The sequence below is a fragment of the Sapajus apella genome, unplaced genomic scaffold (assembly GCF_009761245.1).
Source record: "Sapajus apella isolate SASKATOON/1434 unplaced genomic scaffold, GSC_monkey_1.0 scaffold50, whole genome shotgun sequence".
Classification (NCBI taxonomy): Eukaryota; Metazoa; Chordata; class Mammalia; order Primates; family Cebidae; genus Sapajus; species Sapajus apella.
In genome coordinates, this window is record NW_022436990.1 from 10,761,870 (window position 1) to 10,787,694 (window position 25,825).

At 39.6% G+C, this 25,825-nt stretch overlaps 1 protein-coding gene and 1 non-coding gene across 3 annotated transcripts in view; one reads left to right on the plus strand and one right to left on the minus strand.

The window, feature by feature from the left end:
- Nucleotides 1–25,036, minus strand: part of AKAP6 (A-kinase anchoring protein 6) — a 685,039-nt gene extending 660,003 nt beyond the window's left edge. For both annotated transcript variants that reach the window (XM_032242689.1, XM_032242690.1), the window contains exon 1: nt 24,888–25,036. The gene's annotated coding sequence lies outside the window, so the exon portion shown is untranslated. The remainder of the gene's footprint in view (nt 1–24,887) is intronic.
- A 307-nt stretch (nt 25,037–25,343) lies between these two features.
- LOC116526391 lies at nt 25,344–25,450 on the plus strand. The gene has a single exon (XR_004258129.1). It is a non-coding gene; the product is annotated as a U6 spliceosomal RNA (small nuclear RNA).
- The last annotated feature ends 375 nt before the right edge of the window (nt 25,451–25,825 follow it).

Consider the following 25,825-nt stretch of genomic DNA (forward strand, 5'->3'; position numbering starts at 1 on the left):
AGAGTATTTATTCTCATTCTCTTTAGCATTAGGTAAAATCCTCAGAGGGAACAGAACCTAGATATGTTTAAATAAAACAGACCAATGATCTAGGGCTATAGCATTCACACAGTAGTGGTCTGATATGCTTTTTTTTTTTTTTTTTTTTTCCTAATCTACGACTTACTAACCAAAAGTAAACTGAAATATTTGGAAACCTAGCCATTGGATGACCCAAAGGTGAGGAAGGCAGACAATTCCCTCTATCTTTTTATTCTCTATTCCCCGAGCATGCCTCTTTGTGTTTCCCTCCTAGCTCTCTGATCACTCACAGTTAGGTTTAATTTTGCACCTCCCTCTTTGCCAAGCCAATAAATGTAGGTATTTCCTTGAAAAAAAATGCATCTACTCCCGTATCTATTCCCATATCCACATCATAAACTCCCAAACCTGAAATTCGATTAATAGCACTCTTCAGAATTTCAGGTCCATTCATCCAACTGCCACCTACATATCTCTAGGATGTCCCACAAGCTCCTCAAACTCAAACTGTAAAAAACTGAACCCACTGTTTTCTCTACCACTTTTCCTCACCAATTTTTCTTTCTACAGTCCCTGTCTTATTGATAGCACCACATTCTCTCATTGCCCAAATCAAAGACACGGGAATCATGCTTCACCCTTTACTCCTCTTCACCCAAACTTCCTCACATCCTGCCAACTCCCTCTCTTGAATCCATCCACTTTTCTCCACTCACTAGCCTAGTTCAGGCCAAAATTCTCATTTCCCCAAATTGCAATAACAGCCTCCTCACCTGTCCCTACTTGTGCTCTTCCAATCCATTCTTTACATTAACCCCAGTAATCTTTATAACGTATAAGTCTAAGCATGTCACACCCCATGCTAAAATCCCTTCTGTTACTCCACTCTGCTTTTAGGGTAAAGCCCAAATGCTTCACCAACTGAAAAGACCTCCAGAAGCTGGCTTTCGGGCTGGGTGCGATGGCTCAAGCCTGTAATGCCAGCACTTTGGGAGGCCAAGGTGGGCGGATTGTTTGAGGTCAGGAGTTTGAGACCAGCATGGCCAACATGATGAAACCCCATCTCTACTAAAAATATAAAAATTAGTTGGGTGTGGCAGTGCATGCCTGTGGTCCCAGCTACTCTACTCAGGAGGCTGAAGAAGGAGAATCACCGGAACCCGGGAGGCAGAGGTTGCAGTGAGCCAAGATCATCCTACTGCACTCCAGCCTGGGCAACAGAGCGAGACTCCATCTCAAAATAATAATAATGATAACAATTCGGCATTCATATACCTCTCCAGCCTCATATCTCACCAGAATTCCTTCACATTCCATGTTTCAGCCACACTGAATCTCTTTCCTATTCTCAAACCTGCTGCTTTCTCTATTGCCTCCTGGCCTTGCTGGAATCATAGAATTTTATAGACGAAAGGGACTGAAAAATAACAAAATCAGAACTCTCCACCAATTTGCTTATCGTCAGAAAAATCAATCTAATTTATTATTTATCGAGGATAAAACACTATCTTAGTAGCTGCAAAGACACTTAATGAGTTTACAATCTCAAAGCTTTTCTTAAACTTGAGTTTAAAAGTTCAAGTTCCTGAAATTTAGCTCCCTTCCTCAAACCTAAATTCAAGTTACATCAGGAAACTACCTGTTCTTGACTAACCTGGCTTGAGCCTGCATAGAGTTTTACCAGAATAAAACTTCTCTATCAATCTAGAGCCCACATATCTCCTTCCAATCTGCAAGCCTCACCTAACTGTTTAGGCTTACACTAAACAGCTTCCAACATAGTCTCACCTGGCTGTTTAGGCTTACATTAAAAACTCTCTTAAGTTTCTGTTGGGTTTCTCAGCTGTTGCTAGAAGCGCTAAAATTGGCATCAATTGCCAGGGATTCTCAGGAACCAGAAACTCTGTATTTACTAGCTATGTGTGGTGTGGTATCAGTCAGGGCTAAATAGGGTTTTTAAGTTTAAAATTATGAAGCCCAGAAAAGGGGGTGGAGGGAAGAGCCATTCAGAAGAAATTTAATAGCCAGCATTTCTTTATTGCTCCTCGTGACAGAACAAAATGATGGAGCTAGGCAAAGATTACCTATCTGGAATCAAATGACTGTATTCTGTGTCTTTGCTGATTCAGGAATGTGGCTTGATAATGGAGACACAGATCTTGGTGGTAGTTTTCCTTCTTCTTGGAAGGCTTAGTATTGCTACTATTGAAAAAAGGCAACCACTCTGGGGAAATAAAAAGTCTCCCCTTCCTCCTAAGGGCAGGGGCACATACTTGAGTGACTGGAGATGGGCTTTGTGCAAGGACACAGAGTTGGCCCTGTATGACACCACTTTGTCTACCAAATTCATGGCTTTTACTATGTAAATACATAAAATACTATCTCAAGTTTCTTAACACCCAGACCTGAAAAAGAGGGAGTCTACTTTCCAAATAGAGAATGCCTATATACATTTTTGCCTATATGTTATGTACTTGGAAACTCATTTGAAGTTCCCTAATACTGCATGATCTTCATTTGTTAATAATGGCCAATCTCTCACCATCTCCATCAGTGAAGCAGAAATTTGTATTGTTCTCAAATACAACACAAATAGAATTCCCAGCAACCAGAGTTTTATCCAGAGACAGTAATGAAGCATAACAACCTCCAGCTGACAAGAAGCCCAGTGACTATCAATAGAGAGAAGCAATATGAAAGTGTCAAATAGGGTAGAAAGCAAGATATAGCTGGGTTGAAACACTAAATTATTAGGAATAGAATCAAGTGGCAAACTGTCCTACGTCTTATTTTCTTTGCTTTTTGTTAGTCTTGATTGATTACTATCCAGCTCAGGATGGGACACATACTAGCCTAATTTGATTTGGGAGCCAACCAACGTTGCCAGATGCTTCTGTTAAGGCAGGTCCCAGGCCCCAGTTTAGCTGAGTGTTCCTGGGTCTAAGATAACTTTCCTACCATCCGTTGCAAAGTGGGGTTGTGTGTATATATTAGGTAGCAACAGCAGTAAGCAGGAGAGTTAAAAGATTACATGTGGCACCAAGTCCATGTTTTTACCTGCATCTTTAGGAGACTGAAGATTCTGCACCCAGGGTAGCAAAAAACAACTCTGTAGGACTACATATGGAGTGACTTTCATATTTTCCACACTTTTTGGTAAGGCCTTATTGCTCAAAGGACATTTGAGTGGTTAACGCTCAAGTGGTTATACTGCATTCCATCTAAGAACCTTTCAGTGAGTATGAGTCTTTCACTATAAGAAAGCATCAAATAAAGGAACTACTGATTTACAGACCAAAGATATTTACTGAGTTTAGAAACATTTATCAATTATATTTTCTGTGGAAAACAATGTACTTAGCACCAGGGTGATGAAGAGCTTTAAAGATGACAGAGACACAAGAACACTTCCCTCAAGGAACTTTACAAAGGGAAGAAACAGACATTAATACCAGTAGATAACAAGACAGGAAGAGAGTCCAGATGTCAAGGGCTGTGATTGCTGAAAGAGAACCAAATTTTGAATTTGTCATATCATTAACACCTTTTACATATTTTTCATTCCTCCAGAGTAAAACCTTATCTCTCCTGATCTGCCAAAAAGAGAAACTACAATAAACAGAAATATGTGCCTTGGGGAAGATTTGTCTGTATTCTTTTGCTATTCCCTGGACAGAGATCCGGAGGCCTATTTTCAAATTAAGTTGGATATGATGTATGTGAATGATATGGTTCGTAAGACAAGCTAAGCAATAGATCAAAAGGATAAGAAAGGCCCACTAAGGCAAGATTGTGATCCATCTGCCAGCAGTTACCTGTGTTGTACAGTAAGGCTGGGAAAGACACATACCTACTGATCCAAAAAGATGGCACCATAACTGTGTGCCCCAAGGCTCTGTCAGTATTTTACACCCTGGGAAGACAGTAATTGTGGTCCTGGCAGGAAAATATGTGAAACCAACTTCAGAGTTTCCCAGTACACTACATTTGAAAATAAGAGGCTTTGTTGATAAGACAAGAGGAGCACTGAAAGTAAGTAGGGATACTGAAAATCCTCTGCCAGACCAAATTCAGCTTGATTGTAATTGTTGACTCCAAGCCTATCTCTGAAAGACATCAAACACAAAAAGAAAAAAAAAGTCTTGAGAAAAAAAAACACAGCTTATTCCATTTGGGGGATAGAAATTAAGACATGTAACAGATGGAATGGAGAAGGGCAAAGGGCTTAATAAGATTCACTACAGGATTAGGCTTTCGCTTGATTAAAACCAGCCTAATGCAGGGCAGAGGTATAACAGAAATCACACAGCTATGACTCATCAAGCTTCGGCGTGCGCAGCCACCGCCAGGGGGGCAAGACCAGGCAGAAGCCATATATGCACACACCCTGCTAAGAAGAATCATAATTGGTGGACTCAGCTCTGAAGGTTTTGCCTTACTTTTCCATGTTATGAAAGTCTGGGCTGAAGAAAGAACAGCTCATATGGTACAAAAACAGAAGCTGTCAGTTTTACATTCTCAGTACCTAATGTAGTGCCAAATGCATCCATACTTAATAACTGTTTTTTGAATGAATAAACGTCTAACCTCTCAGTTATGTCCATGAGGTCTGGGAGGATGTATAGGTATAGTCTGTGACCAAAAGTTCGGATCTGACAGTCCCATAACTTTGTATCAGTGTAATCGGTAATGCTCTTTCTCATGTGCAAAAGTGTGTCAGTTTTTGACTTACAGAAGACCTCAGCTAAAAATGAGTGATAATAAAGAGAAGGAGGAGGAAAATAGAAAACCTGTCTTTCTACAAATGGATAAATGAAAAAATAGCTTGAGTAAGGTCTACATGTGGGTAAGGACATAGACTTTCAGCTCTGTGAATTTTTCCTACTACCAGAAAAAAAGTATTGACTTATGTGCTTGCTTTTTAAGGAAGCAGTCTGATTTATTCCTGGGACTTATATCTATTTCCATTTATTTAGCTTAGAGTTTACACCAGCAGGATTCAAGAACAGTTCTATTTTGTTCAAGATAAATAATTGTTCACTCTGGGAAGCGCAAAAACATCACAAAAATAAAGAAAAGTAGCAGGAAAAAGGAATGTTAATAGGAATTGGATCCACTAATGGATTGAGATTTTTATATTTTTTACGTTTTATATTTTACATAAATTTTTTCAACCTTTCTCTCAGACCATAAGTAGGAGTTTATTATCTGGTGTGTAAACCTCTTGTGAGCTTCTGGTATGACTGCTAACAAGAAAATAGTATTTTCTTTCTTAAGAAAACAAAGCACAAGATTCATTTGGCCATATCAGACACAGAACTGAATTAGAAACCTTGAAAAAATAAATTCGACTTCACAAAGTATGGCATAAAATTAGACTCTGAAGACATGGTTTGGAATTCTATTGTCTATTCCCATATGGCCTTGGGCAAATATCTTGGAGCCTCGGTTTCTCATCTGCACAATTAGGGAGTTGCCTGCTAAAGCTCCATCCATCACTGAAGCTCTATGAGTCTATGGCTTGATCATTTTCTCAGTAAGAATTTCTTTCTCTCATCAGCCCTTTAGAGAAGATGGTTTGTTCCCATTCCCTCTGCCCACGTGCTACTAGTCATCTTCTAACATCCTTAAAAATGGCCCATGGTGGGGGCATGGAGGCTCATGACTGTAATTCCAGCACTTTTGGAGACTGAGGTAGATAGACAGCTTAAGCCCATGAGTTTGAAAACAGCCTGGGCAACATGGCAAAACTCAGGCTCTACAAAAAATACAAAAATCAGTCAGGCATAATGGCACATGCCTGTAATCCCAGGCACTCAAGAGGCTGAGGTGGGAGTCTCGGGGTCAGAGGTTATAGTGAGCCAAGATCGCACCACTGCACTCCAACCTGGGTAACAAAATTTTATGTCTCCAAAGATACATAAAAATATCCTCTGGGATCTCTATGTTCTCTCAATGCCCCAATCTTTCCCTGAATCTGAGGCTTCGGATTACACAATTCCATCAGAGTGACTTCTGATAAATGAAAACTCACCATGCCTGGCTATACCTTAGCTATGAGCTCTCTGAGCACAGCAAAATATTTCAGATCAAAGAGTCCATCTGTCTTTAGCTAGAAAATAAAGCTTGAATAACCAAGTTTACTACAAATTGGTCAGCTCAGGTCGACTACTGAGAAATAAATTGCTCAGTCTTCCATGTCTTCCAATGTATATTCAGTGGATTCACCAATATAACAATTTCAACCCCTCTCCTCCTCAGCAAAGAATATTACTTCATTCACCTTGCCCAGAAAGGTAACAACATTCCCTGACTTACTACTTAACACCCATTGATTCAGACTTGACTCTTAGATGTGTTTATTTAAAAGAGCCTAAGCAAAGCCTAGGTTATTCATTTTGCATTAGTGAGAGTAGATCTTCCAGGATCTTCTGCAGTGATCTTTGTCAACCTGGTTTGAAAAATGGTGTTCACAATTTGCCAGTAGCCTCTGCTCCTGTGAGGTGGAAACACTTTTACATAGTCAGGCCTAGGGATTTTAAACACCACTTGGATATTTCCTGAAAGATCTTTCAGAGTACTACTTCTTAGAATTGTGGGGACTGTGAAATAAGATGATATATTTATTTATTTATTTTATTATTATTATTATTATTATTTGAGATGGAGTCTTGCTCTATTGCCAGGCTGGAGTGCAGTGGTGCAATCTCGGCTCACTGACGCCTGCTGGGTTCAAGCGATTCTTCTGCCTCAGCCTCCCTAGTAGCTGGGACCACAGGCACATGCCCGGCTAATTTTTGTATTTTTATTAGAGACAGAGTTTCACCACGTTGGCCAGGATGGTCTCTATCTCTTGACCTCGTGATCCGCCCACCTCGGCCTCCCAAAGTGCTGGGATTACAGGCGTGAGCCACCGCGCCTGGCCAATATGATGTATTTAAAGCACACAAAGCCTGCAATACAGGAACTCATTTTATTTTCCAGTGTAGGGGAAAGCTACCTTAGAGGAGGAAGATTGCAGAAGCTCTTTTGATGATGGTGGGGAAGGATTATTGTGAATAGGTGGTAAAATGGTAAGGGTAGGAAAGAAGGAATGGATGCTTATGTAGATAGAAAAGTAGAAACCAATAGGAACAGATGTAGAATAAACCATGAACACAATGTGGGAAAGTTCTCCCAGACTCTAGGTTTTCAATATCTCAAATGGTACATTCATGAAAACTTTACTTTCTGGTGGGTCCCAAATTCCATCCTCATTACAGAGTCTGTAATATACCAACAAACTTCCCCTTTCTGCTCTCTAAATATAGTGGTCATAAGAACACACTCTTTGCCCCCTAGTTCTTATGCATAATTTCTCCATCTCCCTCACAGTACCAAGAGCATTCATATCTCTATATTTGATTTCTGTGATCTCAGTGGAAACAGATACCTGAGATTCTATTTTATAGGTAATTTGGCAACTTCCATAATGTCAGGGCCCATGCCCATCTAATTCTCCAGGAACTGTATCCACCACCGCTCTGCTGTATTCGACAGCCCATGTTTGATATTTTCTTTATGGTAATTATGGAAGGCATATATAGACTATAGCATTTGTTCTGTGACTAGCTGAAAACAGCTTCCCACACAAAAATTGTCCTACTCCAAATATCAGTGCTTTCCCCTATCCCCCACCCTGCTGGTAAAATCTTTTTAGCCAAATAAAATGCTTCCCCAAAGGCAAGTTCATCAAAAGCCCTCACAACTCTAAACATTAGTCTTGCTAGGCTGATGCCCCCCTACCCCCACCCTAGTTATATAAGGTAGATTCCTAGTGGTCCCTGAATCTCATCTCCTTGTCCCTATAAGCTGGTTTCAAGGACAGTGGCTGGTACAAGATATTCTTGAACTGAGACTCCCAACTCAAATCTACCAACCACTACGTGAAACCCTTGTATTGATTAAATTTGTTCCCAGTTTATTTTCCTTGATTTTCTTTCTCTAGCTTCTTGTGTCCTCATAATTACTATTTTTCCTCTTGCTTGCAAATGAGCCACTCCTTCCTTCTGTCATCTCCTAAACCTCCCTGAAGGAATTCTCTGGTGAGTTCTGGCAATTATAAAAAGTAGCAAGGATGCTAAAGATCGGCTTTTAAAAAAATGAAAGTAAGCGTGCATTTGGTTCTGGAAACCACATGCTTTTATGTTATCTTAACCACTAGCACAGAAGGGTTCCTTGACAAGGAATCAGGCTATAATATTATTTAATACTGAGTTTCAAGGAAGGACTGCAAGGTGACATTTACCACGACTTTCTCTATACCAAGGGCTGGATTTCTAGCAACTCCTTCCCTGGGGCCAATGTCTAATACTTTTACGGCCAGAAGAAGTTGCACGACAAGTCAAAAGAGATGAAGGTAGGAATTAGATCCAGGTCCAAAGTGTCAGTGGCATTGTGCATGAACAACTGACTCCTAGAGGGAATAAAGATCAAAGCTTATCTGAATACTTGGCAATTTGAAGATGTCATTAGTTGGATAAAATGTCTGAAGTCTAACCCAATCAAAAGGGGTAGCTGGTACCTCACCTGCCAGCTCTACACTGAAGAAATAAATGAAGCCCAACTTCTGACGCTTCTTCCAGCAGTCAGTAGGGTGGCTCGACAACACACTGCCAGACCCTAATAATCCTTTACCCCAGTGGGAAAGTATCCCTAGTACAGGATTCAACAACACTCTTGTCTCTAAGGGTGACAAACAAGAGGTTTACGGCCTGACCATTTTAACTGAGGTGAAGGGAGACCTGGGAAGAGGCAGGCGATGTGTCCTCGGATGGCCACACTTGTCTAATTGATGTCTTTGTGTGAATTAGAAGGCCTCATTCTGGGCCAGGTGCGGTGGCTCATGCCTGTAATACTAGCACTTTGGGAGGCCGAGGTGGGCAAATTGCCCAAGCTCAGGAGTTTGAGACCAGCCTGGGCAACAAAGTGAAACCCTGTCTCTATCAAAATACAAAAAAATTAGCCAGGCATGGTGGCATGCACCTGTAGTCCCAGCTACTGGGGAGACTAAGCCAGGAAAATTGCTTGAACTGGGGATGCGTAGGTTTCTGCGAGCCAAGATCACACGACTGCACTCCCGCCTGGGTGACAGAGCAAGACTCCTTCTCAAAAAAAAAAAAAAAAAAAAAAATGTCCTCGCTCTGGGTGCACACAACACCATGTGTGCACAGCTTGGATGGAGCTCTAGCTGGATTTTTGCCCCCACAGCTTTCTATACTCCAGAACAGTGCACAACACACAGCCTTGCAGAGCTGCCCCATTCCGTAGTTCATGAACTAGAAATAAATTAGGTTCAAGGCAGCGTTGAAAAAGACAATAGGTCTCATATCTGGATCAGCCCAATCCAAAAGCAGCCTTCTCACATTCTTCTGCAGACTCCTCTGGGGCATGAGTCCGTGCCATGCTAGCTGAGAGAAGAGGGTGTTAGGAGGAGCAAGAGTAAAGGGGACACAGTGGCCCTGCCAGGACTCACACGCAAGCCAGGCATGTCCTAACCATACTTTGATACAACCACTGAGGCCCAATACACATCGATCATCAGCTCAATCACCACCATGTATCCCTGAGGAAAATTATCAAGAACAACTCATGCTTGCTTATTCTGGGATACATTTGGGGATCCAACAATGATATACGAAAAAACAAATAGGGAAATTTACTCAAATCAGGATGTAACGGATTCTGAAAGAAGAGGAATGGGACTATACCCATCCTACCACTACTCCAAACACAAAGAACAGAAAAAACGTAAACAGATATATAAAAGGTAGGCTCTAAATCAAGATTAGGATCTCTTTGGACCCAGCTGATTTCAGCTCTTCAGGATTCATGGGAAATTTCACACATGGTGGATACCCTGAGCCAAGCTCACTATAAGAAATCAGGACTAGACCAGGTCTCCCATCCACCCCACCAGTGACATAAGAGCTACTACAGCTACTGCCTGATGTTAAACCTCCTGTGAAGCTGCAAACAAAGGGAGACAGAAGGAAACTGTCACAGTTCTGAAATTAAAGTAACTTGTCCTGGGCAAGCTGCCACAAATGCAGGGACTGGACTTGTGACATATTCAGTCCCTACTACAAATATAATACCTGGTTCTGAGCTGACATTCCAGGGCGACTAGGGGAGAGACAACCATTCAGGAAGGAATGAGTGAAGAAAGAGGGAAAGAGGGACACTCTCTAAATGAAGAAAACCAATGAATGTCAGCCAACACAGCAAATGCAATGGAAATAATAATCTAAAAAGGGTTTATATATTTTCAGGATCTTCACAGAGATAATGGAAGGAATAATATTCATTTAAAAAGTGAAATGAAAACATGCACAAATGAAATTAGAAGAGGTAGATGGAAAATATAATAAATGAAAAATACAGAAACTAAAAAGCTTAATGAATGAGGTCACCTCTAGTCTGTGCACTCTCAAAAAAAGATTAGGAAATTGAAAAACTATGCTGAGAGTATACTACTGAGAAGGAAAAAAAATTATGAATGGGCAGTTAAGAGGCATGAAAAATATATAGATACACTTCAAAATAAAATCAATTACAGAAAAACAGAATTTGAAGAGAAGCAGTATTCAAAGGATGGCTAATAATCTGTAAGAATTGAAGAAACACAAGAAGCCACATTTTGAAAACGCATTCTGTAAAGCAAGGTGAATCAATAAAAATAAATCCACAACCATAGTGTGCTGTCAAACTACAAAACATTGTAAAAACTACTAAAGAAAAGACAAATTCCTATGAAGGAATGACAATCAGACTGACAATGGATTTATCATCAGCTACAATCAATGCCAAAAGAAAATGGAGTAATATCTCTCACATACTGAGAGAAAATAATTATCTAACTTGAATTCTATATGTAGCTATTAGGTGAAATAGACTAAGAGAGTTTACTACCCACAGACTCTCACTGAAAAAACATTTAAAAACTGAAGAATGTATTTCAGGAAGAAACAAACCAGAGGACAATGAGCAGAGAAATTGACAAAAATATAATAGTGGTACATTTAATCCTTAACCATAAAAATGACTATTTTGGGGGATTTGGGGGGATTTTTAAAAGGTAAAATAAAACCCTAGACAATAAGAAGAAAAATATGTGGAGTATCTGTACAGGGGGGAAGGGAGGAATCAATAGATTCTTTTCTTATCCATAGAAGAGATATACTGAATAAACACGAGCCTTTTAGACAGTTCAAAAATTAAATATGTGTTAAAACTGTAAGGGCACCTACTTAAAAAAGAAAAATACATCATATATATTCCAAGCCAACAGAGGGAATAAAGGGGAATAGAGAGAGAGAAAAAAAAGATCAATCCCACAGAAGGTAGAAAAGAAAAAAAAGCAGCAAGGAGAAAGGGTAATTGTGGCAGAAGTGCCCAGATGTCTGTCAAAGGTCTGTGTTCCTCTACCACATGATGAAGTGTCATTGGGAAGTGGCTATCACATTAACTTTATTTCCTAGGTCCTCCTTGCATCTAGGTGGGACCATGTGACTACTTCTCATCTATGAAATGTGAGAGGTGACATAAATGACTTTCAGGCTAATGTAGTTAAAGAAGCAGGTGTATCTACTCCACTGCCTCTTTCCCTTTCAATGGTGATTATGGAACCCACACATTGGGTGACAGAGCCACTAGATGGAAGGAAGGAGCCTGGGTTCCTGAATGACTGCAAGGGGCAGGCCATCTATCCTATCTGTGCTACTCACTGGATTTCCTATGATAAAAAATTTGTTTTATATTTTATAATGGATATATAAAGTATAATTATTTTATAAACTATATAAGTATTATAAAATATATAAATATTAAATATAATTATTTTAGCATATAAAATCTAATCTTCAGTGCACTGAGCCACTGAGGTCTCTGGATTAATCTGCAACCTCAGCTAACACTGCCTTAAGTAATATAAATGGTAAACAGAAAACACAAAATAAGCCAATATATCAACAATCACAAAAATGTAAATGGATTAAGCCAGGGGTTGGCAAACTATAGCTGGCAGAGCAAATCTAACCATGCCCATTTATTCATTTGGTCTGAGGCTGCTTTTGAATAGCCTTAACAGATACTATATGACCTGCAGAACCTAAAATATTTACTGCCTGTCAGAAAAAAGTTGTCAATCCCCAGATTAAACCTACATATTTTTTAATGAAATGAGATTGGTTTAATTTTTAAGATCCAAATAATGCTATTTATGAAAAACATCATTTTGAGAAATCACACTGAAGATTGGAAAATAAACGGAAGAATAAAGGTATTCCAAGCAAATATTAACCAAAAGGAAACATACTTAGCAATATTAATACAATATAAAAGTTAATGCAACCGTGTTAATATGGATAAAGAAGTAAACTACATTAAAAAATCAAAAGTAAACTACATAAAAATAAAAATAAAAAGATATACCCACAAAATATAACAATCTTGAACTTATAAGTGCCTCATTACACAAAGTAAAAATAAGAGTTACAATGAAAACTTTTTCAGAACTATAAATAAAGAGGTAAATTTTACCACAAATCTTTCAGAAACTGATAAACCAACAAATTTCGGTTAAAGCAGCAGCAGTTAAAAGATTTGAAAGCTGTGAGAGAACAGGTGAGGGCTTCAGAACCACCTGAGGGACTTACTCAAATAACATATACACTGCCCACCTTACCCAGAGAGGAGAGAAAGGAGAGATCCTTTGAGAACAACTGATTCAGTATATCTCTTTGATTGTGGAAGACACGTATACCTTAGGGGTCTTATGCTATTGTCTTCGTATGTTTTGTGCTACTATAACAAAATACCTAAGACTGGGTAATCTATAAAGAAGAGCGATTTATTCTGTCACCGTTCTGGAGGCTGCAAAGTCTAAGATCAAGGCATCAGCAGGTTCAGTTGTCTAGAACAGTCTGGTCTCAGCTTCTAAGATGGCATCTTGAATGTTGTGTCCTCATATGGCACAATGTTAAGCCCTCCTTGAAGCCTTTTTATAAAGGCACTAATCCCATTCACAAGGGATGGAGCCCTCATGACCTAATCACCTCTTAAAGATCTCACCCTTAATAGCATCACATTAGCCATTAAAGTTTCAACTTTTGAATTTTGGAAGGGACACATTCAAACCATAGCAGCTGTGATTTAAAAAAAAAAAAAAAAAAAAAGGTTAAGAACTGTGTTTCTTGAGGTGGGGAACAAGAGTGAATCTCAATGATAAGTGCTCTGAGAAGAAACATATGTTGATTTACCAAGTATTTAAATAGTTTCCAAAAGGAATTTCTGCATGGCTACCAGGGATATGAAAGGACTGGAATAAGAAGAACAAAACATCCGTTATAACAGTGATCAGTTATCTCTCCTGAATTTCTGGATAATTGTTCCTAAAATTCAAAATAGGTCAAAGCTTTGTCTTATTATTATAGATTCAGTTTAACTAAATAAGAATGGCTCGAACAGGAAATATTTTTTAAGTTGTTCAAAACAATCTGTATATCGACTATATATCTACTGAAAATTTTTACCAATAGACAGTGTTTTAAAAGGTACTCCATTCCCTTTAAAAGTTCAAGGTCAAAGTACATTGAGCAAAAGAAATCTAATTTAGTCTCAGGAAACCACCAAAGGGCAGTTTAACTCGGTGACAAAACAGAATAATGTAAGGTCCTCCTCTAATCAGCAGCAGTCCATTTGGTTTACCTTCTACTTCAACTCAACTCTACTTGTTGCTTATGGGAAGAGATTTATAATAACGTAGTCAATATAGCAAAATTCTCCTATACCAAAGTAAGTTCTATGACAATTGAAGTTTCTAATGAATATATTTTGAGAATATATAATCAAAGGCAGGAGTAAAGAAATTGTGTGTAAATGATGGACTGTAGGCATTATTTTGGAGTAATGAGGAGTGCAGTTGATAGAAAACAAAATTCTAATGTGGAGGGCAGAGAATCACTATTGTTTCTTAAATAGGTGAGTGACATGGTGAAAATGGTGTTTGTATAAATGACACACAATTATGCACAAAAGGGATTACAGGAAGAAGAGAGAAGCTAGAAGTCTTCTGTTTTGATGGGCTTTTTGTTTGTTTTTCGAGACGGAGTCTTGCTCTGTCACCAAGCCTGGAGTGCAGTGGCGTGATCTCAGCTCACTGCAATCTCCGCCTTCCCAGTTCAAGCAATTCTCCTGCCTCAGCCTCCTGAGTAGCTGGAATTACAAGCGCCTGCCACCATGCCCAGCTAATTTTTGTATTTCTAGTAGAGATGGGTTTTCACTGTGTTGGCCAGGCTGGTCTTGAACTCCTTACCTCGTGAACCACCCACCTTGGCCTCCCAAAATGCTCGGATTACAAGCATGAGCCACCGAACCTGGCCTGGCCTTTTTTTCTTTTCTTTTTTTTTTTTTTTTTTTAATTGCATTTTAGGTTTTGGAGTACATGTGAAGAAAATACAAGATTGTTGCATAGGTACACACATGGCAGTGTGATTTGCTGCCTTCCTCCCCATCACCTATATCTGGCATTTCTCCCCATGCTATCTCTCCCCAACTCCCCACCCCCCTGCTGTTCCTCCCCTATTTCCTCCCAACAGACCCCAGTGTGTGATGCTCCCTGCCCTATGTCCATGTGTTCTCATTGTTCAACACCCACCTATGAGTGAGAACATGTGGTGTTTGATTTTCTGTTCTTGTGCCAGTTTGCTGAGAATGATGGTTTCCAGGTTCATCCATGTCCCTACAAAGGAAACAAACTCAACGTTTTTTATGGCTACATAGTATTCCATGGTGTATATGTGCCACATTTTCCCTGTCCAGTCTATCATCAATTTTTCTTTTTCTTTTTGGAGACACAATGTTGTCCTCTCACCCAGGCTGGAGTGCAGTGGCACAATCTCAACTCACTTCAACCTCTGCCTTCCAGTTTCAAGCAATTCTTATGCCTCAGCCTCCCGAGTAGATGGGATTATACAGGTGCACGTCACTAAGCCTGGCTTTCTGTATTTTAGTAGAGATGGGATTTCACCATGTTGCCTAGGGTGGTCTCCAACTCATGAGCTCAGGCAACCTATCCACCTTGGCCTCCCAAAGTACTAGGATTACAGGCATGAGCCACCACGCCTAGAAGACTTTTGGATAGTTAGGTGTGAAACGGTGGGGATGGGCGTTTAGAGGGCCAAGAGAATAAGATGTAATGTGAATGAAGCCTGAAGAAGAGGAACCAACTAGACTTTGTGAATAATTGGATGAGAGAGGAGGAGTAGGGAGGAGAAGAAAGGAGGAAGGCAGGATAGAAGAGGAGGAAGATGATCACATTTTCAAAGCTTTGGTCCAGAAGAGGTGACAGGGAAAAGAAACCTGTATTGACTTGTGGAAGTTTAGTTGGTTGTAGGCTCCTCGAATGTAAGAAAAAAGACAAGAAAAAAGCAAAGATTAAAAACTGGGCCAGCAGTTGGAGAACACGGTGATTCACAAAGGGGAGCCCACAGAGCCCTGCACCAGAATCCCCTGGGTACCTATTCAAATACAGATTCCAGGCCGCTTCTCCAGACCTACTAAATCACAGTTCCCAGTGTTGGGGACCAGGAATCTGGATCACATGAATTCACAGAAGGGGCATATACTGGAGTGTATCCTCTATTGAACCAGAGATGCACATATGCACACTCTGTAGACCAAATCCCAAGTGGCTAAGATTACCCAAGGTTACTGAAGTGGAAGCAGGAGTCAAGCACTAAGGCTGGGAGCCTCAGTGGTTATGAATCATGGGTGGAGTAGCCAACGAAGGAAATAGAAAACAAGAAGTTTATCAACTTAACATGAGCCAGTATTATACAGTATCACAAGAATGAGGACATTGCTACTGGAAACATTATTGGATAGTTGAATGTTGGGGATTTTTCCCCCTCTGAAGTACTTGGTGATTATACTGGGACCTTTACAGCTGACCGAGAATACAGTTTGAGCCTGCTGATACTCTAGACAATAACAAAAATCAATTAGCTAATAGTAGGCACAAGTAGCAAGACATTTAAGTCTTAATTCCCTCCAAGGGACAGCCGATCTTACCTCTCTCATTTTCATCATGTATTTAACAAAGAGGACTCAAATGTACAAAACTTTTGTGTTAAAAAAATTAAGAAACATGTTTAAACAGACAATGCCTAATATTCTAAGCTTTGGCAGGGTAAAAAGTGAATGGCCCTAAGTCTGCTGTCCCTTAAAGTTACACTTTTTCCTTTCCAGTATTGTTTTTAACTGGTCATAATTTTCAAGACAACAGCTAACTACTGGGTTGTATTCCTCAGCTTAAGAATTGTAGGCAAGTGCTCTTCAGGATGTAATGAAGGTCTCTGATACAAATGCCCAAATGTTCTTCTTGAATTAATGAATTTTAAAAATCCGGCCAGGTGCAGTGGCTCACGCCTGTAATCCCAGCACTTTGGGTGGCCAAGGTCGGTGAATCATGAGGTCAAGAGATCAAGACCATCCTGGCCAACGTGATGAAACCCTGTCTCTACTAAAAATGGAAAAATTAGCTGGGTGTGGTGACACATGTGTAGCACCAGCTACTCAGGAGACTGAGGCAGGAGAATTGCTTGAACCCGGGAGGCGGTGGTGACAGTGAGCTGAGATCGTGCCAGTGCCCTCCAGCCTGGCAACAGAGCAAGGCTGCATCTCCAAAATAAATAAATAAGATTTTAAAAATTCCAATCATCACAAACCTTAAAAGTGAAAAGCTTTTCACCACCACAGCAGCAATTTATACACCTGCCATGCTTTGCAATGTACAAGGCACTTTCCCAAGCATTTCTCACAGATCTTTCTGTCAACCCTAAAAGGCAGGCAGGGTAGACGTTATTATCCCCATTTCACAAGAGAATGCGGGTTGTCGAAAGGCTGGAACTGGGGTTGGAACTCTGACCATTAGACCTAATATCATTCCATGACACAAAACACACAATTAATTAAAAAGAGATTTTTCCCTCTCTTTAAAAATAATTGGAGAGGAAGATTTGATTCATAAATGTTTTACTTGCATTTAACACTATCAAATACTGCAACGGGGCAGCCGAAGTCTTTTTGGTAGATTGAAGCTTAGACTTGTGGGAAACAAAAACCTTCAGCTGTGTGAATAAACAGAGTTGATAGGGGAAATGAAACCACAGCATCAATAAAGAGATATGAAATGTAAACGTTTTATACAACTTGGGTTTTGGCATGAGAAATTAACTCCTACCCACCTTTACAACCCAGGAATATACAGAGCCATTCCTAGAAGCAGTGAAGGCTGGCCCATAGAGGCAATCGTGTATGATGGCCTGAACAGCCTCTGGAGGAAGTAGTAAGTGGATGCTCATAATAGGAGCCTAGGGGAAGGGTGTTTGTCACTCAGATCCACTGTTCTAGAATGATTCAGGAATAAACCTAGCTAGAGTAGAAGTGGCTAAGATTAAAAAGAGTTGTCTCATTAATAGCTTCCTGAGACCCTGAGAACCCAAGACAACATTGTTTTGTGATACTGGGTGCACTGAAGAACAGCATGAGAAGACACCACGGTGTAGAAGCTATTTCTGAAATTGCCCCCATACAAGCAGAAGCTGCCTTACCATGAAGTAAGTAAAGCAGAGTCATGGAAAGATGTTGTTACAGTTGTGTGACTTTATTATACATTAATTTATTCAGAAAATACTGAGGTCAGACTTCGTGGCAGGCATTGTTGTACACAGCTGGAATACAGCAATAAACAGAACAGATGAAGTCCTGCTCTTTCGAAATGTTATTCTACTTGGGGAAGACAGACAGCAAGCAAACAAATAAGTATGCGTGTGATGGAAAGAGCTGCCATGAAAAACGTGAAGCGGGAAAAAGGGAATGTGACTTGGCAAAATACAAGTTGTATTTCTGCTTTAAATCTGTTTTTATAAATCACTGAAAATCCATTTGAATAATCTCAGTAGTTGTGAATGTTGAGGATCATTTCATAATGATAATAGAATCAATTCATCAGAAAAATATGGCAATCCTAAGTATGTATATAACATGAGAAATTCAGAATACATGAAGAAAAAAACATCAGAACTGAAACGTCAGATCGAGAACTCTGAAATTACAGCTGGAAATTGAAACAGTCCTCTCTGAATAACTGATGAAGGAAGTACGGAAAAGTAAGGATATGTATGATTTGAACATTATCAACAAGTTTATATTTTTAAATATAAACACAGCACAATAAAATTTGTAGGATTCAGCTAAAGCAGTGCCTAGAAAGAAATGTATGGCTTTAAATGTTTGTATTAGGAAATAACAAAGGCCTAATATTAACAATCTAAACTTCTACCATAAGAAACTAAAGAAAGAAGGGGAAATTAAACCAAAAGTAAACAAAAGGAAGGAAATAATAAACAGCAGAAATCAACAGAAAATGAACAATTCTATTTTGGGTTTCAAAAAAATCCAAAAACCAGTTTTTCAAAAAATGTAAAAAAACTGATAAATTTCTACTCAGATGGATCAAGAAAATAAGAGAGAAAATACAAAATGCCAACATCAGAAATGAAAGAGAAGACCATACTGCAAATACTACAAAGATTAAAAGAAAATAAGGTAATATGAAAAATTTTCATGCTGCTGCTTTATGACAAAACCACTTCTTTCCTAAAAAAACAGAAGCACATACAGAGTTATAGTTCTTTGAAATAACTGTTTCTTAGTCAACCAATTATAATAACTATCACTTTTAACCAAAGTAACTTATATTTTGCAGAGAAAAATGGGGAGTTGGATAATTGTGAACTATCACACCCCAGAATTTTATCAGATAAGCAGAGCTCATCAATATGCATAAAACAACTTTCTACAGTAGCTAATATCCCTAATACAACTTCTCAAAGTGGCAAAAATAAACACGTTCCTTAATATGACCCAAAGAGGCAGCCTGTCTATAGCATATAAAAATAAAAAGCAGAAGTTAAGCTATAATTATGCTTAATAACTAGTGTTTTAGTTATTACTCAGAAATTATCTAAGTATGCACTGATTTTTCCACTAATTAGCCCAATTTAAAATGGATCCAAGACTTTACCTAGATCTTGAAAACTTGTCTTCAATCTGACATACTACAAACCATGACTAACAAAAAGAAGTTCACCAAAGCAAGTGTGCACTTTGGTCAAACACAAATTTACATTTTTCATAAGCAAGCATTAAGTAGAAGTAATGCTAGTTTATTTGATCAGTAAACCTGCATACACTTAGAATAACATACCCAAGTACACTTGTATTATATATAATAACACTGATAAATCAAAGAAGACATAGCTGTTTTTACTAAACCAAATTAATAAAACAGTCTAGTTTACCAAAGATTTACCTAAATTATGTGAATCTGAATTCTTAAAATGTTCCTAAGCTGGCTGGTTTCAGAATACTTTTTAAATCTAGCACATTCAAATTTTTAGAAATTCTATTTCTTATTTTCTGGGAATTACTGGCCTCCTATGTGTATGTAAGCATTTACATCTCTTAAACCAGCAGTCTCCAACCTTTTTGGCACCAGGGACTGGTTTCCTGGAAGATAATTTTTCCCTTGGGTTGGCAGGGTAGATGGCTTGGGGATGAAACTGTTCCACCTCAGATCATCATGCATTAGATTCCCATAAGGAGGGTCCAACCTAGATCCTTCCTATGCGTGGTTCACAATAGGGTTTGTACTTCTATGAGAATCTAATGCTGCCGCTGATCTGCCAGGAGGCAGAGCTCAGGTTGTAATGCTCAACTGCCATCTGCTAACCTCCTGCTGTGCAGACAGTTCCAAACAGGTCACAGACAGGTACCAGTCCATAGCCTGGGCTTGGGGACCCTTGTCTTAAACCAATCAGAGCCAGACTCCTTTAATGCAGGAGATTTTATAATCTAAATTATTAACACCCTCTTGATTTAGGAAACCAATACACACTCATATAATGAGAGATAAAGACTTTTCTGAATTACAGACACACAGACATAGAGTTTATAGCTTCAATTCTAAAATTTCACTCATAGGTCAATAAACACAGAAGCACAAAAAATTTACCAATTCAGATATCAAAGAACTATTCTCCTTCTTGGTGGGCACAATATTCTTAATTGATCAGAGCCCAAAATGGACAAAAGGTATACAAACAAGACTAATAAACTAATTTATCTATAGTCTCTCACCCAACAAAGACCAGATCTTTATAAATATTAATCCATTCACAGAGTTTACCAAATGATCAGACATGAAATTCCCAATCATTGCTTCCAGCCAGTACAGCAGATGTACTGGCTGGAAACAAAGCAAACACAAACCACAAACTTAATAGAGAAAAATATTAAAATTAGAAAAACAAGAGTCAGCAGAGTTCTATTGTCATTTGGGAGCCAAGAAAAAAATGTGTCTGGGCTTTAAGCAGCGCACAAACTTCTCTGGTGAAAAGTACATCCAGTTTTGTTAGATGAATCCACAGACAACTCAGTGGAAGACCTCCAAACTTTTAAAAAGACAATTTTTAATTATTATTATTATTATTATTTTTTGAGATGGAGTCTCGCTCTTGTTGCCCAGGCTGGAGTGCAATGGCACAATCTCAGCTCAGTACAACAACCGCCTCCTCCTCCCGGGTTCAAGCGATTCTTCTGCCTCAGCTTCCTTAGTAGCTGGGATGAAAGGCATTCAACACCATACCTGGCTGATTTTGTATTTTTAGTAGAGATGGGGTTTTTTCCATGTACTCAGGCTGGTCTCGAACTCCAGACCTCAGGTGATCTGCCAGCCTCGGCCTCCCAAAGTGCTGGGATTATAGGCGTGAGCTACCACACTCAGCCAAAAAGAAAATTTTTTAAAAAGCAGGTAAAATCATGCCTCTCATACAGATTAAAATAAGCACATGTTAAAGATTTTATTTATCATGAATCAATGCAGAAACATGGTAGATGTTACAACTAATTCAAAAGAAAAATTAAAAAAATTATGTGGAAAAAAGATTTAATGTGCAAATAGGGGAAAAACTGGGTTCTTCCACAGTGGTGAAAAGAAGTGAATTGAACGTCTAGTCAGGAGAGAATTTGGACAGCTATAAATAGGAATTATTAACTGCCATCAGTTATCTACAATCTACAGAGTTGTAAAATAGTTTCCATTGAATGGGAATCAGCTTTTGGTTTTTCCAGACAATACAGTTTTCCACCTGGGCACAAGTTTTTTCCATACAAATAACATCTCTTCTCTGATACCAGAAAAGAGGATGAGTGTATATAGAGGTAAATTTGTAGTAATTACAAGAAATTAAGAAGTTCATCTCTGACATGGTTTTTTCCCTACCATAAAACAAAACATGAAATTTAGGGAACTGGTTGCTGTGAAAGGGCTCCAAGCACCAAAATATCTCACATCAGTTCTACCAGAGTGACTTTCTCATTTCATTAAAAGTAGCTATTAAAACACAGATGGGCCATATGGATGATATGCCAGATGATCCTTTGAATCCACGGGCAGAAGCCAATCCTCTGGAAACTTTAAGAAGTTGAGTCTGGGAATCTATCACTAAGAAAGCTTGAAAAATACTGTTCTAGTATATTTTAGTTTGTGGAGTTAGCAGAGCCCTGAAGAAATAAAACCCAGACTGGTGAGTCTTTAAATATCCTTGGAATTGTAAATGGGACGTTTAGAAAGGGTCTTGGGGAGCCAGTGAGCACATTATGAAGAAACGTAGTATTCTACGTTTCTACCATAAAAGGAAGGTAGTAGCAAAGAAAGGAGCCTGGTGGGGAACTCGAAATAAGCTTCACCTGATATACAGAGTGTCTGATGGAAAAGAGAGGAAAGAAAGAAGGGTGCTGACAAGCCCAAAGATCTTATAAAGGCTAAGAGTTCACAGGAGGCATGGAGAGAAAAAGAGGGAGAGAGAGAGAGTGAGAGAGAGAGAGAATGCAAAAAGAGATCTTACAGACACCCCGGCTGCACTCAGGACAATTAAATCAGAATCTCTTGCCAGACACAGTGGTGAGCACCTGTAATCCCAGGTACTTGAGAAGCTAGGCAGAAGGATCACTTGAACCCAGGAGTTCCAGATCAGCCTAAGCAACCAAGTGAAGCCAAGTGAAGACCCTGTCTAAAAACAACAAAAATAACAAAGGCAGAATCTCCAGGGCAGGACTCAGTCACTAGTGTTTTTAAAAGCTCTTGTGATTGCAACCTGCAGCCCAGGTTGATAACCTTTGTTCATCAAGTGCACATCAGGTGACGCTGGTCATTGATGCCGTGGTTCTAAATGACTCCTCTGTTCCTTGCTAAAGAGGATGTGAGGATTTAGGATGAGTTTCTTCTTTTTAATTAGAGCAAAATTCATGAAGAGGAAATGACCTGTGGTTTTTGACTTTCAATTGTGTCACATCACCGAATGTGCCCTTTCTGTGAGTAAAAAGAAAAAGAACAAGGTCAACTTTCTACTTAGTGTGTGCTGTTCAGTTGTTGCAGTCAAATGAGCAGAACTCAGAAATATAATTGTAAAATGGCAGGGTTGAGGTCTTTATCTTTTTCTTTGTAGTTTACTGCAAATAGTATGACCTAATAATACTACAAATGGTGCGGTAAAAATAGCAATGAATTTGACATCAGAAGATGGTAGGACCAGTGCCAATCTTGCCCAGGGATTAAAATACACTGACATAAGTGTAGTTTATAGAAGTGTAAAAGTGTATATACGCTTTACATAAGTGTGCAAGTGTAGTTTATATAAGTGTATAAACTACACCCACCTCAGCCTCAGTTCCCTTTTCTGAAAAATAAGATGCATCTCTTTCGATCTAAAATGTCACTGATTGCAAAATGCACCACAGTTTTACATATCACAAAGAAAAGGTAGTTGTTTTATTTCAGTTAATGTAAATAGTTGAAATTATTATGTTTATTGACAAGTTCAAATGTTCCAGAATATAAAAATAAAACTTGTCTCATTGAAAAAATCCTTTAAATAAATTTCTTAAAGCCAATTTGTTAATAATTCCTATTAAGTCTCATGGCAGAAGGGGTGCAGTGGCTCACGCCTGTAATCCTAGCACTTTGGGAGGCCATGCAGGTGGATATGAGGTCAAGAGTTCGAGACCAGCCTGGCCAACGTGGCAAAACCCCATCTCTACTAAAAATAGAAAAATTAGCCAGGGTGTGGTGGCGTGCACCTGTAGTCCCAGCTCCCTCTGGAAGCTGAGGCAGTAGAAGAACTTGAACCCGGAAGGCGGAGGTTTAACTGAGCCAAGATGGTGCCACTGCACTCCAGCCTAGGTGACAGAGAGACTCCATCTCAAAAAAAAAAAAAAAGACTCATCCTTCTCAAATGAGTCAAATCATACAAAATATTATTTAATTAAATAGCCACCTACCTCATAACTTTCTTATAAAGATGTGATAAAGAACACTATTTCTTCTTAAAAAAAACATGATTGGAAATTCATATATACTTAATCATGGGTACTAATACAAGAGTTGTTTTTGTCAAAATGCAAATATAGGATCTTAAATATTTTTGAGTTTAGCAGAAGCCAACAGTGTTTTAATGTTTCAAGTGCGCAGTGTGAAGACATACTAAATGCAAAAATGTTTAAGATCGCATATTTGCATTTTGGCTAAAACAACTTTATCCTAAAAAGAAAGTAATTTGTTAGAACAAGTAACCAAACAACTATGGAAAGCACCTGGTCATGTTATCAAATGATTCAGAGACTCAAATGACATCAACGCTCTTTCCTAACTTCTTTCCCTGATCTTATTATTCTCTCAGTCTTCCATGTGATACAGAAATTGGCCACCACAGGCCCTGGGGTTACATACTTACAACTCACAAACTCACAATGTTTGTTTATAAACATTGGTTAGGGTACAAAGTTACAATTAAAGAAGAGGGAAAATAATTCTGATGCTCTATTGCACAGTAGGGTAAGGATGGTTAACGGTGAAATTTTGTATACCACAAAATAACTAGAAGAGAGGCTATTGAATGTTCTTATCACAGAGAATGGATAAATGCATGAGGTGGTGATACACTACCGATTAGATCGTTATACAACATAAATACGTATCGAAACATCAAATTGCACCCCATAAATATGTACAATTATAATGTGTCCTTTCAAAAAACAAAAAACAAACCACCAGACCTTCTACCTGGATATCGTTCATGGATATATTCTAAAACCATTAAAGGAAAGATTTCTGGGAGACTTTATAGTGTGAGGGGTCAGACTGCTGACCCCACCTGCATCCACGGGTCAGGGGTAGTCATCACTCACACCGGGACAGCCAGCAGACACACGACTCGTGCTGAGGTGCAGTCAGCACACCCCCTACCACTCTGTTTGAAGCCGTGCGAGCTTCAAAACAAAACACAGCACAACTGAACCAGAATCTAATGAGGCCATTACGCCTAACTATAAATTTTCAAGAAACATACAGGCTAGAGAAACAGCTTAAACGACACCATCAGTAAGTAATGAGCCAAATCCAAGATTTGTGACATTCCACAGGGCAAATATCCCTCAATATATGAATAACATGAAGAAAAACGAGGGGCGGGCAATTAGAGGACAACCGAGACCGGGGTCCTAGCAACCGAATACAACGTGGGACCTTGTTTGGATCTCCATGACAATTCGACTATAATAAGGAATTTCTGAAATAAGGAAACTTGAAAGTAGACGAACTATTAGGTGTCATGAAGGAATTACCTTAACTTTTTTAGGCGTGATAATGGTCGGTTAATTACATTTTTATAAAAATTACTCATTAGAGGAAGTTTATGGTGAACGACCTGTTCTAAAGGTGTCGCGCCGACCCCGGGCCGGCCCTCTCGGTGCCGCGGCAGCCTCTCTATCAGGGCGTCTCCAGCTCGCCTGGGCGCTGAACCCCGCCAGCGCGCTCTGAGACGGCCGCAGCGCGGGTAGCCCCCGGCATGCTCCGCGGGCTGAGCTCGTCGCCTCGAGAACTCAAAGCACCTGGCCTGGGTCCCGCTCGGGGCCCCTTACCCAAAGTGCCCTGGGCGCTCATTTGCATGTCCCACCCAACAAGAAAACCTCACAGTTCAGTTTTGGCTATGTACTGCCTAGCACTCAGAGCACCAAACGTGCAAGCCTTGAGATGAGGTTCCGTTGCATGAAATTCTCCTAAAGGCTCCAAGGTGTATAGGAAAGCGTGCGGTTCGGTCACCGTAAGTAAAAAGAGCAAGAGCCTCCCGTGCTTTATAGGGCCTGTGGACTACCGCAATAACGTGCTCGCTTCGGCAGCACATATACTAAAATTGGAACGATACAGAGAAGATTAGCATGGCCCCTGCGCAAGGATGACACGCAAATTCGTGAAGCGTTCCATATTTTGCGCAGTTCACGAAGGTCGCCGCAGTAAACACGGAGGGTTTTAGAGCGGTTGCTCGAGATCTCTTCTGTTCCTGCACTTTCCTGCCCACGGCCTCGGCCGCGTGGACACCTACGACGCTTTCTTGGCCTCCCACCAGTCCTGTCGCCCAGTGGGCGCCCTTCCTTGACAGCCTCCACCTTCAAGGCGCCCAGCCATTCACGTTACTATTAAGTTACCTCGGTGATCCTCGTATCTGAGTCCAAATACTTGTTTTTATTGATTAAAATCTGCTTTCAGTCTGGGCAATGAACATTCCTCATAATCCCGTCACAGAATCTGTCCGATTTCTGTAAACCGGCCTTTCTAAGTACTTATTAGAGGCTACATGAAAACAGA